This window comes from Mauremys reevesii, linkage group 5 (assembly GCF_016161935.1).
Source record: "Mauremys reevesii isolate NIE-2019 linkage group 5, ASM1616193v1, whole genome shotgun sequence".
Classification (NCBI taxonomy): Eukaryota; Metazoa; Chordata; order Testudines; family Geoemydidae; genus Mauremys; species Mauremys reevesii.
Genome location: NC_052627.1, coordinates 103,002,422 through 103,008,825, shown reverse-complemented (window position 1 = coordinate 103,008,825; position 6,404 = coordinate 103,002,422).

The following is a 6,404-nucleotide window of genomic DNA, read 5'->3' as shown; positions in this document are numbered from 1 at the left end:
TTTGGAGTTGCCAAACAGCTCATAGTAAAATGAATAAGTCCACAAAGTGCTGAACACTCTTTGAACACTCTCAATCCCTCCTCCTTTCATGATTGTAGTGCAAATCTTGTCTACCTTACTCACACAAAATGACAACGTTTCTTCAATGTGACTTTTTGCATCAAGAAAAAAAGAAACTATTTTATTGTCTATCTTTAGGGTTGGTCATTCACTTCTTAACACACAAGTTGACAGATTGTCCCTCCAGTGAAAAGAATAAAATAAAACAGGAGGCACCAGAAGGAGGAAGATTTTGTGACGTCTCCCATTTTTAATAAATTAAGTAGATCCAGGAATGCTAGTAAGCAAGGCTGGTCTTTTTTTCCTAGCCTCATTCTCTTTATGTGGGTCAGGTTTATGAAGGATTAATATGCCTGTTGCATGATATGGGTAAGTATCCTTTTATTCTGGTATCAACTGCTTTTCTATTTTTTTTAACTAAAATTCAAACAAAACATTACATGAACTAAAATAACAGCCATCCACTATCACCAATTAATAAAACACACATTTAAAGATGCCTGTGGTAGAGGACAGGGTATATGACCTGAAGCCCCATGACAGGCGAGAGGGTTATATTACTTCCTATTGAACAGCTATCAATAACTCCTGGGTCTGTTCTCCTGGAGAGTTTCTGCTTGCTGCTCTGTATGTTGCTCATTCTTAGTGGCTGGATGGGCACATCTTATCTCTGCCAGCTATTGTTTAATTAAGCAATAATTTGTAATGTTCTCTACCTATATTATATGTGTCTCAATGTGAATATGGGAGACAGCATGCATGGGTGAAGGAGAGGTGTCCTGCACCAGGACAGCATTGCAAGGAACGTGGCCACCTGGCCACCTGTTCTCCTTTACTGTTGTCTGTGTGCTAACCACAAAGAAAAATTCCAGTGTCACTATGTAATTCAGTACACAAGGAGCTCAAAAGTCTGCAGAGCAGGGGTATTGTAGCACCTTCAGAGCCTGGGTAAGCAGTATGTCAGAGGCGAAGAAGCCAGCAGGCAGCCAGCTTTAGTGGATATGAAAGGTATACAGCGCTTCATAGGAATGATAATTTTTTTTGTCCAAATCTTGTCCATACCTGGCTCTAGTAGTAGAACCCATATGCCAACTCACAAGGCAGCATGTTGGGTGGGACTGGGTGATCCCCGACAGCAAGTACTGACTCACTGAAACAAATTATAACAGACATCCTGTCCTGAAGTAGTACCAGCCAGGAGAGCCACTGACACTCCAAAGCGGCACGTCAGAGAAAGGATTGAGTGTAGCTCTTTTGCAGGAACAGCTGGTCACTTATGCCAGCAGTGCCCAGAGACTGAACAAGGGTACACCCAGATAGAAAGAGAGCTTTTGGCTGTGGTATTTGGAATGAAGCTATTCCATTAGGTCAACTATGGCTACCCACTAATAGTGCAATCAGACTATAAACCCCTAGGCACCATTATGTCAAAACCTCTCCTTAGAGTTTAAAAGAGATTGCAGTGCATGCTGATGCACTTCCAGACCTACCAGGTAGAGAGGTCCAGGATGATTACTAGTGTTAGCTGACATGATGAGGAGGTCATATATACCCAGCATCAGCAAATTGGGGTAAGGGATCAGGACATTGACTCCACTAATCCTCCAATTTCAACAGTGAAGCTAATGGAAATCAAGGAGGCTACAGAGAAGCACATCCAACTACAGACAATCAAGAAAGCAATATTAGTAGGGTGTCCAGAAGACAGAAGTCAGGTGCTGGTAGGAGCAGAATCATATTTTCAAATAAAAGATTGTCTGAATGTGCAGGATGGAATCATATTCTGAGGACAGAAAGCTATTTTTCCTGCCTTATTATGTAAGGGCTTGTCTTCACTACCAGGGTAAGTCGACCTAAGTTTATGCTACTCCAGCTATGTGAATAATGTAGCTGGAGTCGACATAGCTTAGGCCTACTTACCCTGGTGTCTTCATTGTGCTGCATCTATGGGAGATGATCTCCAGTCAATTTATCTTAATCTTCTCATTCTGGTGGAGTCATCGATCCCTCGAGGTCGAGGATGATCTCTTTCACGGGTTTTATTTTTCATGGGTCCTTTGGTGATGGAGGAGTCCAGTCCTTGAGCCACAAACTCGTTAGCAGACATTGCAGGTGGTGTTGGAAGACAGGATTTGGACGCGATTGCTGCATGACAGTTGTCTTTCCTTTCTTTCCTGACATTTTTCTGTGACCAGGGCAAGGTGATTTTCCTCAAAAGTGGACGTTTCCTCTCTGACAAGTCTTCACTGGTTATCCCTATCCTGGGCTGCTGTCTCCCAGTGTATGTTGTTGATGCCACATCTCAATGTTTATCTTGAGGATATCTTTAAACCATTTCTTTTGGTCTCCCCATTTCCTTTCTCCTTTGGTGAGTTGGGTATACAGCAGTTGTTTTGGTAAGTGTATGTCAGGCATGTGCACACAGTACCTGTTCCACCTCCACCTCCCTGGATAATCAGGGCTTCAACACTGGAGATGTTGGCCTCTGTGAGGACACTGACATTAGTGTGATGATCCTCCCATTTTATGTTGAGGATTTTCTGAAGAAAGTGCTGGTTCTGGCATTCTAGGTTTTTCTGGTGTTTTCTATAGGTCACCCAAGTCTCACAGTGATAGAGGAGAGTTGAGATTACCATCACTTTATAAACTAAAAGTCTAGTATGTGTTCTGGTATTGCGATTGTTTAACACCCGTCGAGACAGTCTGCCAAAGGGTACTACCATTTTCGGATCTCAGAGGTCTGAGGCCACATGAGCTTGATCCATACAGGGTCTTTGTCTCACAAAATAAGCTCCACATATCATGTCCGTCAGCGAATGTTTGGATTTATTTTGCTTTGTCCTCCTACCATATGTTTTTTATTTCTCAGATCCTCCTTTGAACTTCAACTTTGAGCTGATGGAAAGAGCTCTGCTTCTGACTGGATAGTGGTTGGTTTTGCCAGTCACAGAAAGCTTTTCTCTTCTGGTCCAAAAGGTCTGTATTCTCAATTTTGTTGTTGTCAAATCAGTCCTGATGGTGGTGGGTAGCAAGGCCAATGGATTCCTCGTAAACCTCATGAATGGTCTGTTTTAGGGCTTCCCAGTCTTCTTTGACACTTGTGTTGTCATTTCCAGGTGTGCATATGGCCAGTTTTTCACTGTGGAGTACTGGAGTGGACTGGAGAGCACTCTGCCATCGATTTAGTGGGTTTTCACTAGACCTGCTAAATTGACACCCTCTATCGATTGCAGCTGCATCGATTGCAGCAGCATCAATCTCCCCAGTAGTGAAGACAAGCCATAAATATGCCATGCAGACAATACATGCCTGACGCCTGGGCTGTCTTAGCTGGGCTCGAGCCTGTGTTCATGGGCCAGGAATGAAGACATAACTCTGTTCCTTGATAGAAGAGTGTGACACCTGCTGCTCATGTGATCCTTGACAGCAGAGACTGTTACTACATGAACTGCCACATTGGAAAAGGTGGGAGTTGACTTATTTACTTTCAAGGAAAAGAAGTACTTAATTACAGTTTACTACTACTTAAATTTCTGGGAGATCAATGTCCTACCTGATACATGAAGCAAGTGAGTGATTGAGAAACTGAAGCCCAGTTATGCCCAGACGTATGGCATTCCAGACACTCCATCCCAATTTGCCTTGGAACAATTCAAGGAATTTGCATCAAATGGGAGTATGACCACCACAGCACCTCTCCAGCATACCAATAGATTAATAATACACAAGGTTATTTCTTCTGGTTCAGACCCCTGGTTAGCATTTTTGACACATAGGAATACTGTATCACAGGGATGCCAAAATGCTGTAGCACAGGCACTGATGGGACAAAGGACCAAAACCCTGCTAGCAGTGAGGGGAGTCCTTTTGCAGCCAGCCAAATGGAGATATCAGTGAGAGGAGATGGCCAATAATCAGCGAGAGCACTAGAGTAAGAAAGGTCAGCCAAAGACCTACCGACCCTGGAGACAGGCACTCCTGTGAGGATCCAGCCATTAGAGAGACACCAGGAAGAGTAAACTAAACAAGTTGTGAGGGGTGCAGTAGCACCCAGGCCATATGAGGTGACTGCAACACAGACAAGTGATCCAAAGAACACAGGCACTTATGAGCCAGCAGAGACAATACCCAGTGAAGGCCTACAGAGATACAGAGATCATCACAGAACAGAAAGACAGAGAACCATCCAAAGGCCTATCCCCCAGGGAGCAAGGACGCTTCACAGAGAGATCATTTGCTATACTTGGTGACAGGGAGACAGAGATAAGGGGGACTTGATGTGGGGAACCAGGAGGGAAGTGTGTGTGGATCTGGCTGCAGTGGGGAGAGCATGGGTTTGGGTGCACATGCAATATGAAAGAGACCAAAACTGGGTTTGGGGGAGCAACAGAGGGAGAGCCTGGGACTGGGTATGAAGGAGAGAGCTTGGGGCTGGGTGCAGGGCAGGGGAGGAAAGGTTCTGGGCCAGCTCCTTAGGAAATTCTCTTTGCACCCCTGCTAGTATGGATGTGGAAAAAGAATCTCTGCACTGGGCCTTTCAAGCCACACATAGAAATGCTACTGATGTCCACAGAAATAACATATGAAGGGTGAATATATCCAGACTATTTTTTTCTAGCATTCTATTTGACTGATTTCTCTTTTTAAAAAATTGAGTTTCTTAAGGAAGAAAACAAACACCTATGTTAGAAAAACATTTCCCTGCAGAAATCCCCATTAGAAAAACTGAACAGAGGTAAATGGTTTCAACATTTCTGTATGCAGGATATTTGTGGGGGGATGTGTACATTTAGAAGGTATTGAACCCAGACATAATGATTTTGGATCTCTGTTTCTGGAAAGAGTGCAGGGTTGGGTTTAAAAAAACTTTCCCATCCCTGTGTAATCAGCTAATACATTGTATAACCCTGGTTCTTTATCATGGCAGGCTATTCCAAGAATGGCAGTTAGGACAAGGTGTTTGGGAGAGATCTGCTGTTTAATCCTCCAGTATTTGGAAGGCAGCTCTTTGCTATGCTAAAGACTGATTTATTAAAACTGTTCTAATTCTGTAACCAGATTTCACTGGACTTTATTTAGTGTGAGCTAATGAACCTACAATATAGAACTTTTGCAGCATGAGGCTGGGAGGATTACTAGCCCCCAGCCTTTGCATCTCTCTCTTAGCTGTTTTAGATTCCTTTACTACAGCGCTGCTAGGAAGTGTGGCTCTTGCTATACACAAAAGTAGCAGTAGCAACACTGCTTTGAAAGAGAACAGTTTTGTTTTCCCCTTCGAAACTTTTACATTGAAGAATAGATTTAAACTTGCAGGCCCAGAATCTGGGTCACTTACACCTGTGTAAATCACTGATGTCCACTGAAGACATTGCAGCTACATGGTGAGATTAAAATTCACTCTACAGTTCAGGAAATGTTTTAAAAATATTTTTTTTCTTATAGCTTGCACTTACATTACCTTGCTGTCCATATCTTATTCCTGCACTGTGGCACATACCATACTCTCAGTCAAGGTTAATCAGGAAAATGTACAGATATTTTGATATTTCAGCTTATGTTTGTATTTAGGCCCTATATCATCAACATCATTTGAAATCTCTATGATTACGATGTGGAGAAAATTGACTGTTTATGGGCATTTTAAGACTCACTTCAAATGTAATTATAGCGTAATGACTACATTTTGCTTTCTATTCTTCCTGCTTTAAAGCACTGACATACATAAAAATACCTTCAAAATAATATTTTCCATTTTTTTCTCTGAAACTTATTAAAGGAATGCTGCTTGTTTCACAATAAAAATGAACTGAATTGGCTAGTCCCAGAAGCATAAGGATGAGAGGAATGACTTTTAAAGAAAGGGGAAACTTTAAAGTAAATTAAAGTCCTCCGCATTGAGTTTACTAGAGTAACCCAAATTACCTGGTGTTACAAGAGCTTCAAGAGTTCTATAGAAAAGATAGATCATATAATGTGAAATTATGCAAACAGATAGCTAGTTACTATAAAGAGCACCATCTAATGGCATATAAGAATATATAGCATTGTTCAGAAATGTGTGTTCAAAAAATATGTTGTTATATAGGGCAAATGGCTTCCTAATTGCGGTTTTCAACAAATAGTGTAGAGCTGAGCATACCGCTAACATTCAATAAATTAATCATAACCCAGCCACTCACTGGGAAGCTTACTGATAATAGACTGCCCCACGTTCAGAGCACCTAAGTCTTTAGAACTCTCTAATATCTTGTCCAGACCATTATTGTGTTTGCTACAGTTGCTATATCTTTTGGAATACCCACATGGTTTAATTCATGTCGGTTCATTAGCAGTGAAGGCTGTGG